Source organism: Trichosurus vulpecula, chromosome 6 (genome assembly GCF_011100635.1).
Source record: "Trichosurus vulpecula isolate mTriVul1 chromosome 6, mTriVul1.pri, whole genome shotgun sequence".
Classification (NCBI taxonomy): Eukaryota; Metazoa; Chordata; class Mammalia; order Diprotodontia; family Phalangeridae; genus Trichosurus; species Trichosurus vulpecula.
Window position 1 is genome coordinate 109355054 of NC_050578.1, and position 10653 is coordinate 109365706.

General features: G+C 42.3%; 1 pseudogene; it reads left to right on the forward strand.

Moving 5' to 3' along the window:
- The first annotated feature begins 5694 nt into the window (after positions 1-5694).
- LOC118854711 lies at positions 5695-7328 on the forward strand (annotated as a pseudogene).
- Positions 7329-10653: the final 3325 nt, after the last annotated feature.

Below are 10653 nucleotides of genomic sequence, written 5' to 3' on the forward strand. Positions count from 1 at the left end.
CAGTTCCTGCCTATGCCTCCACAAATAGGTTGCCACCTATAATGGATAGCGCAGAACTGAAGGGAAGCAGAATTGAGAAGACACTGAGGCAGCAGACATCAGGAGGGTGCTGAAGAACAGACATTGAGAGAGCCAGCTTGGAGAGTTAGTTAGGATTCATGAGTGATTATTTACAGGAAAGCCCTAGCAAGGGGGAAGGTTACAGGATAACTTGGTTCCTCACTATAACACTGTGTTATAATTTCCTTGTTGCTGCATTGAGGTGGGCTTACTGGTTTTGGAATATAGTTACTACTATATTGAATTGGAATTACTGGTCTTGGGATTTTATCCTCTGGAGTCTAAATAAATGTCATACTTCCTTTGCCTCCTACCTAGAGAGTTTTTCATACTTTGCGATTCTGGCATGTTCCAGGCATGTTTGTGGTCATCCTTGAAGTCATAAATCTTGCCCTACTGATACAGTTCTCCATAAAATAGTCTTTTTGGCAAGCGTATGTTTGGCATTCAAACAATGTGGCCAGTCCATGAAGGCGCACTCTCTGCAGTAAGCTCTGGGAATATGAATAGAAGAAGAAAGAAAGAAAGAAAGAAAGAAAGAAAGAAAGAAAGAAAGAAAGAAAGAAAGAAAGGAAGGAAGGAAGGAAGGAAGAAAGAAAGAAAGAAAGGAAGAAAGAAAGAAGAAAGAAAGGAAAGAAGGAAGAAAGAAAGAAAGAAAGAAAGAAAGAAAGAAAGACAGAAAGAAAGAAAGAAAGACAGGAAGAAAGGAAGAAAGAAAGAAAGAAAGTCTCTACCCTCAAAGAGCTTACATTCTAATGGGAGAAGAGAAAACATAAAAGGAGCTGAAAAGGGGTTTGGAGAGAGATGAAGGTACGCATATGACCATTGTAGAGAAAATCCAGGAAAGTCAGGAGTACTGCCTGGAGGGAAATAAAGACATGGATGGTTTGAATCGCCTCCTTAAAATGGAGGCTCTGGGAAGAGCCAACCACTCTGAGGGAGAGACCCCAGGGCCAGAAGATACTTCTAATGTGAAGTACAGGGGTGGAGTAAATTTCCAAGGTACAGGTGTTTTAGGACATTGTAGAGAAAGTCTGGGAGAGTTAGGAGTGCATCCTGGAGAGGCCAAAGGTTACATAAAATGAATGCAAAGTCAAAGGGTTTTTCTTCCTCCTTTTGGGAAACAAGAAATTTTTTTTCACCAAACTGAATATGCGGCATCTATAGATATTTGAGTACTTGTGATCTCCAATGCTGTTCCTTCAGGGTGAGTGTGAGGTCAAAGGCCAGTGGTCTTAGGCTGTCTTGTAGACTCCTATTCTTCTCTACACCACTTTCCCATACACTCCTGCATCGTCCCTCTGATGTCTCTTGGTCAGTACTCAAAGGGTGCCCAAATACTCCCCCTTGAAAATGACCATAACTTTCCATAGCGATACTCCTCTGGCTGGCCCATGAGCCTCCCTCCTGCTGATGCTGGCACTCTGTCAGCTGCTGCTGGGGAGTGTGTCCCCCTCCTGGCCCCTCCACCAAACAGACCTTTTACATCATCTACAATCTGCACTGATCTCACCATGGGGGATTTAAACTCACTTAGCAACTCCTGGTCAACAGTTCAGTGACTAATTTCCAAGTACTCCTTTTCCCAGGTATCTCTCTCTGGGGATCTAGAAAGGCCCCTGAGTTTTAGGCAGTTCATATAATGTAGTCACTGCATCTTTTTTAAAAAAAATTTATAAGCATTAATTTTCTCTTCCTCCCTACCTCCTCCCACACAGGAAAAAAAGAAAGAAAAAAGAATAACAAAACCCTTGTAACAAATTGCATCATTTTTTCTTCGTGTTGCCCCCACTATTTATCTCCCTCTTCAGGGAGTCATAGGATTAGAGGACCAGAGAATTAGGACTGAAGGACTTCGGAGGTCATCTGTGTACTCTCTCCTCCTCATCCATATCCATGCTTAAAGAGGAGGAAATTGAAGCCCAGAGAGGGCATGGCCCAGAAAGGGCCTTGCCCGAAGGCCCTAAGTCACTCAGTGTTAGGCTTGGGATTTGAATTCAGGTCCTCTGGCTCCATGGACAGTTATGTGGTACGCTAAATAGAGTAGTGGGCTTGGAATCAGAAAGACTCATCTTCATGAGTTCAAATCTGGCCTCAGATACTTACTAGCTGTGTGACTCTGGGCAAATCACTTAACTCTATTTGCCTCAGTTTCCTCATCTGTAAAATGAGCTGGAGAAGGAAATGGCAAACCACTCCAGTATCTTTGCCAAGGAAACCCCAAATGGGGTCACAGAGAGCCAGACACAATACAACCAAATAAAGCTGTTTGTATTTTACAAACAACAATAACTCTTGGTTTCAAATATATGCAGTTGATCACATTAAAGAAAGACCCTTCTATGCCTATAGGTTTTAGGACTTTTAACATAGAATGCTATATTTTGTTAAAGGCTTTTTTCCCACTGCAGCTACTAAAATTATGTGGACGGAGTATGTTACAGCAGGACCAAGATTGTTTATTATGATTCATCAGCACTTAACTATGTTTTAGTGTTATCATTTATATTATTAAAGTCATGGTGCATATTGCCTAAGATGGAAATTTATAAAGCAATGTTATCTCTGAAAACTGGAGAGGCCTTGCTGTATGTCACATGGATCCCTAGCTAAGGATACCAGAAGAATCTATCCGGAGATACCAATGCTATCCCATATATATTTGCATTTGGAACAACAGGCATAATGGCCTACCTTAGGAGGTAGTGACTCATTATTTCCTCTTCCCCCCAATTCCCCTGGAAGTTTTCACATAGAGTAGTTAATCCTTAATGATGTAGAGGAGATTGTTAGTCCTGTCCAATTCGGAGAACTTACAATTCTAGTTCCCACCTGTTACCCAACATGCATTGTGGCCATTCTGTCATCAATTGAGGTGGACTCAGTAAATGCAAATTAAAGTTAATATTAGTCTAAATAAAATATCATTAGGAATAGGTAAATTACTTTTAAACACCAAAGACAAATAGGACTTGGAATCATCTGCTTTCCTAGACAGCACTGGGCCGGAGACAGATCCTTGGGACTTTCCACTAGAGATAATGTCATCTCCAAGCTGAAATTGATCCATTATCGCACAAGATGGGGAAATTGATGCTTAGGAGAGTTACATTACCATGTCATGGTCACGTTATTAGTTTCAGAGGCAGAACTTATCAACACGCTATCACACTTTCCACAGCATCTCTTCCAAACCTTTCAATTTGTGGGAACTGAGGGGATTAGGACAGTAAGTGGTTAATTGTGGGAGTTGAGTGAGCCACACCAACTCCATCTTGTGACTCTGGAGATAGCTCAGTTCCATTTCTATTCAATCATGGGTCTAGTCCAACTTCTATCTTGGGAGAAAACTTTATTCGATTGTAGGAATTGGGAGAAAATTTTATTGTATTGTTTGAACCTATCTCTGCATGGCTGGAAAGCTGGAACACCTTTACCTATCGCTGAGAGACCCTTAATTAAGGATCTAGATTATGTTGACCAGAAACCTAATCAGTCCCAAAGATTTTCCAGTTGTACATCTCAAGCAACTCATATCCATTCCAATCAATCAGTTATTGTTTCCATGTTTCTTTGATTGTTCGCAGACACTTGAGGGGAGTGGGATACCTCTTTTTCTGAATTCAGGAAATTGTACCACTTTACTCTCTCCCTCCTCACTTAGAAAGTCCTTAACCTTTCATCCAATTAGAAATCATATTACCTAACGTTGTAGTGTTTATTTTTAATTAATTGGTCTTATTTGATTGTTTTTAATGTATAAAAGTCTGTCTCCTCCTATATTTGAGGTCTAGCCCTAAGCTGAGGAAGGGGCCCTAGTCCCAATTTGTTAGGCAATTGGCATGTATTGTCTAATAAATTGATGCAAAAACTTCCATAATTCCACCTCATGCCATTCTCTTAGCTGAGAACCTTGTCTCATACTTTACCCAAAAAATTGAGACTACCTATCCTGCCCCAAACTCACCTCCAATCTTGCATCTCCAACTGCCTTTCAGATATCTTGAACTAGATGCCTAGTAGACCTCTTAAGCTTAGTTTGCCCAAAGAGAACTCATTATCTTTCCCCCTAAACTTCCTCCCCCTCTTACCTTCCCTATTACTGTAGAGGACAACACTATCCTTTCAGTCCCTGAGGCTCACAACCTAGGCATCATCCTGGATTCTTCACTATCTCTCACCCACCATATCCAATCTATTGCCAAGGCCTCTTCATTTCACCTTTGCAACATCTCTCAAATATGCCTCGTTCTCACCTCTGACCCTGCAACCACTCTAGTGCAGGCCCTGTTGCATTAGTGCAATAGCTTCCTGGTGGGTCTGCCTGCCTCAATTCACTCTCCACTCCAATGCATCCTCCGTTCAGCCACTAAAGTGATTTTCCTAAAGCTCAGGTCAAATTATGTCATTTCCCAACTCAATAAACTCTGGAAGCTCTCTGTCACCTCCAGAATCAAATACACAATGCTTTGTTAAAGTCCCCTCCTACCTTCCAGTCTTCTTAAGCTTTACTCCCCCAAAGTAATCTTTGATCCAGTAACACTGGCCTGGAACACTATCTCTCCTCCACTCTCTGACTACTGACTTCCTTGGCTTCCTTTAAGTCCCAATTAAGATATCATCTTTCACTAGAAGCCTTCCCCAATCCCTTTTTATTCTAGTGCCTTCCCTCTGTTAATTATCTCCTATGTATCCTATTCAGAGCTTGTTTTGTACCTATCTTTTTGCATGTCATCTCTTCGTTAGATTATGATCTCCTTGTAGACAGGACTGTCTTTTGCCTCTTTTTTTATCCTCAGGACTTAGCACAGTGTCTGGCAAATAGTAGGCACTTAATGAATGTTTATTAATTGATTGATTGATTGAAATTTGAACCAGCTCTCAATTACAGTCTTTCCACTAAGCCACAAGTTTCCAAGTCAAGTCATTGAGGTAGGAATGAACACGGATGTCTTTCTTACTATCCACCATATTGTCCTGGAATTGTCCAATGGCTACAAATCATGGTATTTCGCAGATTCTGAAGCATGTCAATTACAGGTAACCTGGGGTGGTACATGGGGGCCATAAGTAGGCTGCAGCATATTTCAAGCAGTGACTCGTGAACAAAACATGGCACCCCAGACATCATCCATTGTATGTATGACTGAAAAAGGAGGTGGGCCATTTGTGTAAAAAGAATGAGTGATAAGCTTTTGTGGTGATAATGTGATTAAAGATCTTTCCCACCCATTCAATAGGACTCAGGTGGAGGTAGTTAAGGAAAGTTTCTCAGGTGGAGCCAGTTAAGGGAAACTTGATTAGGAGAGGCTTGATTATAGGCAGGCTTACATCCTTTACCTAATAGGTGCCAAGCCCCAGGCCCACACCTTTTTGCTATTTAGGTCACAAAAGGTGTGAAACCTTCAGGTTCACACCTAAGGAGAGGTGCTAAGACCAGAGATATTTATAAGTGCCCAGAGTTCTAGCCAATCAGATGCCGCCTAGGACTGTATATAAAGAGAGCCCAGAGTGTGAGAGAAGTACTGAGAGGCCCCACTATTGCTCTCATCCTCTGGCTCTCTCCCACTTTTACTTCTTTCCTCTCTTTGGCAACTCTTTCTCACGGCTCCATCTCCTCCCTGCCAGTTCTCTTGCCCCATTGGGACCATGGCTACTGTACCAGACGGAAAACTACAACTACCAGCCAGGAGAAGACAGGAGAAGGCTGCTGTTCGAGGCCAAGAGGAGGGTGAGAGGGACCAACTGGCCCGAAGCCAGTCCGGAAACAGGGATTGTCGGAGAGACTCCATGACAAGCCAGGTGCCAGTGGTAGAACCAGGTCTTGGGAATGAGGCTATAGGTGAGGCACTTCCTGAATCTGATAAACCTGTTGTCATTCTGGAGGCCATCAGACCTGTCCACAGGGATCGCTTTGTCAGCTTCATCCGCCAAGTGTGGAAGAAGCAGAAGAGGTGGCGACAGTGGCATGCAAGAAAGTGGCTCACTGATAGGAGGCCACCTGAGGATCATGGACATATTTCAGGAGAAGTGGAAGCCCAAGAGCAGAGATCCAGCCCAACAGAAGCTCATGAACAGAGTCTGGTGAGAAGAGAGTCAAGAGAACAGAAACTGAGCCTGGGGGAGGCTGGAGAAAAAAGGCTGGGGGTAGCAGAACTTGGAGAGCAGAGTCTTGGGCCTGCAGAGGCTTTGGAGTGGAGGCTAAGCCCAAAGGAGATGGAAGAGAGGAGTCTAGAACTATCAGAGTCACGGCAATGGGAGAAAAGCACTGGGGAAGCTCAACAACAAAATGGGAAACCAGTGGAACCTCAAGAACAGACTTCTGGGGGATCTGAAATAGAATGTAGACTGAGCCCAGGAGAATCCAAGACAGAACAGAGACTGACACAGAGGAAATCCAAGAAGAATTCGGGACTTTCGGAGACACAGAGATGTAGGCTAAATCCTAGGGGGTTTCCAGAACCAAGCTCAGGAGTGATGGAGGCAGCAGAAAGGAGATTGAACCCAGGAGAGGGTGGAGAGAAGAGTTCTAGACAGATGGAAGGACAGAAATGGAGAATGAAGTCTTGGAAGGCTCTGAAACAGAGTGCTGGGAGACCAGAGGCTCCGGAACAGAAGCCCGTGAGTTCAGGCTCTGGAGATAAGAAGTTGGGGTTGCTTGGGGTAGAGGCTGGAGAAGGAAGGATGGAGGCTGCTGAAGAAGAAGCTGGGGATAGAAGCAAGATGGTGAGCTCTGTGACCAAGCCCCTCCCACCCGTGGAAGCTGTAACCAGAAACTCAGGGCCTCAGCACCACCTACCACCCTCAGTATCTCCCCTACCCCCTGCACTACCATCTCCTCAGCTGGCAGGGCTAACAAGTCACCTGTTCTGTGGGATAAAATCTGGGTCTAGGGTAGGAGCCCCACGCCACAGGAGACACAGGCAGTCTAGGCCCCCAGCAGCCTCTGGCCTTAGAAAGAAGCGGTACCCCACTGCTGAGGAGATATTGGTGCTTGGGGGCTATGTCCGTCTCAACCGAAGCTGCCTCGCCAAGAAGTCCTCTGAGAGACGCCATAAACAGCTCAAAGTTTCATTTAAAGAGTCAGCCCTGGAGACCATCTATTATTACCCACCCAAATTCTGTGCTAGAGGAGTTAGACCTCTAGCCTGAAGCCTGACCTTCCTCACTACCCCCCCACTCCCCACCCCCATGCAAAGGAGGATGAGAAGGAATTGCTACTACTGCAAAGGGAACTTGGGAAGGCCTGCAGAACATGGCTCTGCTGAGGGGTGCAGCCTACTGGGAGGCCAGAACTCCTGCCCACTCCCAAGTGGTCAGGAGGAGAATCCCATGTACATCCTTCTCTACCTAGCCTTCCTTGTGTTATCAGGGGGACGATGATCTCCCCCACCCCCGCCAAAAAAAAAAAAAAGGGAAGGAGAGTTTTCTTGACTGTTCATGAGCTTGGACATGAGTCTTTTCTGTGTTTTTTTTTTCCTTGATTGGTTAGGCTAAATAAAGTCTGTTCTCTAAAAAACAAAACAAAACAAAACAAAAAAAAAACAAAAAAACCCAAAAAAAAACCAAAAAAAAACAAAAAAAACCAAAAAAAACCAGTACTGAGAGCAACAGAACTGAGAACATCAGAACCAAGGGTAGCAGAATTGAGGAGAATTGAGAAGCGGACATCAAGAAAACATTGAAGCAGTCGGCACTGAGAGAGACTGCAGAGCAGAGAGTGCAGACAAGAGAGCAGATCACAGATCAAAGAGCTGAGAATCTACAGCACAGCGATTGGAGAACTGAGAATCCAGAGAATCCAGGAGACTGCAAAGACTCTGAGAACTGCAAGAACTTTCAGAATTGTGGAGAGGATGCAGGCAAGAAGACAGGATTCATGAGTGATTGTTTACAGGAAGGCCTTAGCAGGGGGAAAGGTTGCAAGGTGACTTGGTTCCTTGCTATAATACCGTGTTATAATTTCCTTGTTGCTACATTGATGTGGGCTTACTGGTTTTGGAATATAATTACTGCTATATGGAATTGAGGTTATTGATCTTGGGATTGGATCCTCTGGTGTCTAAATAAATGTTATACTTCCTCTGCCTTCTACGTAGAGACTTTTTCATACTTTGTGATTCTAAACCATACAGGCATGTTCATGATCATCTTCAAGGTCATGAATCTTGTCTTACTGATACAGCTTTGAAAGATTATATAATATGACTAATTATTATTTCCTAAGACTGATAATGAAGCATGCTTCCCACTTCTCAGCAGAGAGGTAGGTGATAGAAGGGAGACATACATTTTCAGACATGGCCAATGTGTGAATTTGTTTCATTTGACTATACTTATTTGTTACAAGAGAGGTCTTCTGTGGGGATGGGAGGGGAGAGAGAAGGGAAGAGGAAGTTGGTGGAAAGAGATAGGGATACAAAAAGAGAAGAAATGAAAGAAGCATTAATGAAACATTTAAAAACACACAAAAGAGAACAGAAAGAAGTTCCTATGGGAATATCGACAAGCAAGGAAGTTTTATTATTTTTGTGTTCAATTGAACATATACTTTAAAAATCAAATTATATATAGCAGGAGTTCACTGCTTCATATGCAATCCTCCTTTATGCTCTTCTTTGTATGTTGAAATATTTATGTTAAGTTCAATTTTTTTTAAAAAAAGGATGATAATAGATGGATGGCCTAAGTTCCTCAATAGTATCACAGAATGTTTAAAACCTTAAAGAAAGGTATCCAGCATTTTGGATAGAGCCTCTATGAAAAATTTAGGGAAGAACACAGACAAGAATCGTACTGTATATGTCCTATCAGTATTTGTCTTACAGGGTTTTCTTTCTGTTCTGTGTAGTGGTACCTAATATTGGCACAAAAAAAATTGGGGGCAGCTAGGTGGCACAGTGAGTTGAGCACTGGCCCTGGAGTCAGGAGGACCTGAGTTCAAATTCGACCTCAGACACTTGACACACTTACTAGCTGTGTGACCTTGGGCAAGTCACTTAACCTCAATTGGCCTGCTTTAAAAAAATTGAATTTTTTGAAGTATATTGAGTGCTATGGGTTTGGGAATTTGTGGAAACATTTAGAGGATCAGCATTTATAAATAAAATATTTTACATCTAAAAAAAAGAGAATTGTACTGTATGAGAAGGCACAGATGGCATGAGAAGATACTGCATTATAGGATAACAGATACAGAACTGAAAGGAACCCGAGAGGTCATCTAACCAAATCCTTCATTCCCCAAGTAAGGAAACATTTCTAAGGAGGGTAGTGTCTAACCTAAGCTCAAGGACAAAACTATCAGAGGTAAGATTTGATCCCATCTCCTCTGACTCCAGAGTCAATGAGTTTTCTTTCTACTCTACCATAATCTAAAAAAGAAATGTTGCCTTCTTTAGCGTGGGATGGGGAGGGAGGGAGAGAGGGAAACAATTCAGAACTTAAAATGGAACAAAAAAAATTAATTTAATTAAAAAAACTTTTTTTTAAAAAAAAAGGAAATGTCCTATTTTTTCAGATGAGGAAACTGTGATCAAGGGAGATGAAAAGGTTTGCTTATAGTCACCTAGGGAGTCAATAGAAGAGCTGGGGCTTGGACTCAGGTCCTCTAGACACCAAAGTCAATGTTTTTTCCTCCATATATGCTGATTCACACTTATATATGAGCATTCTGGCAAAGCTCTCAGTAATAATTATGAAGGAACCAAATGCAGGAATGAGTATATTGAGAAGAAAAATTTGCAATCTGCAATAGTTTCTCAATTGTTTGGAAAATCAGTGCAAGGTGACAATTCAACAGGAATTGTGAACCACAGTTGTAACTACCCAAGGCAAACATCCTTGACAGAAGGAAAACAAAAGTACAACTAAATATGTCAACAAGGACGGGTACTGGGGAGTTTGCTTCCTGGAGCTGAACACAAAGTCAAAGCATCAAGATTTTAATCAATAGTTTATTTCACATGGTCTGATTTCTCATTGGCTCGATAACAATCGGTGTTATCTGTACCCTTTATTTGGAGACACTGAGATCTCATTTGATTTCAGAACTAAAAAATAAGTCTTTTGATGGACAATTTTTTTTAAAAAGTATTGTTGGCAAACCCAGGTGACTGAGATGTTGGATAAACATATCAAAAGAAACATACTGCTTTATGCATTCATAGAATTTAGGATCAGAAAGGATTGTAGAAGTCACTTAGTCCAAATTCCTCATTTTGAACTTTTACTTGGGTTCAAGTTCCCCATCTGACCCATACTGGCTGTGTCACCCCAGGTGAGTCATTTAACCTCTAGGGTGCTCTAGACAGTTCTTTGAGACTGTAAGTTGCCACCCTTTCTTGGTAGAAGGAGTTCCCTCATTCAGAAGTTCCCTACACAAATGAAATTATAGTTTTATACCCTCACCAAAGACAACTAATGGTACAGTGAATAGAGCAGTGGGCCTGAAGATCTGAGTTCAAATAAACCCCAGACACCTATTTGCTGTGTGACCTTGGGCAAGTCATTTGCCTCAGTGTCCTCAACTGTAAAAATGGGGGTAATAATAGTTTTTGTCTCACAGGATTTTTGTGAGGACCAAACAAGATA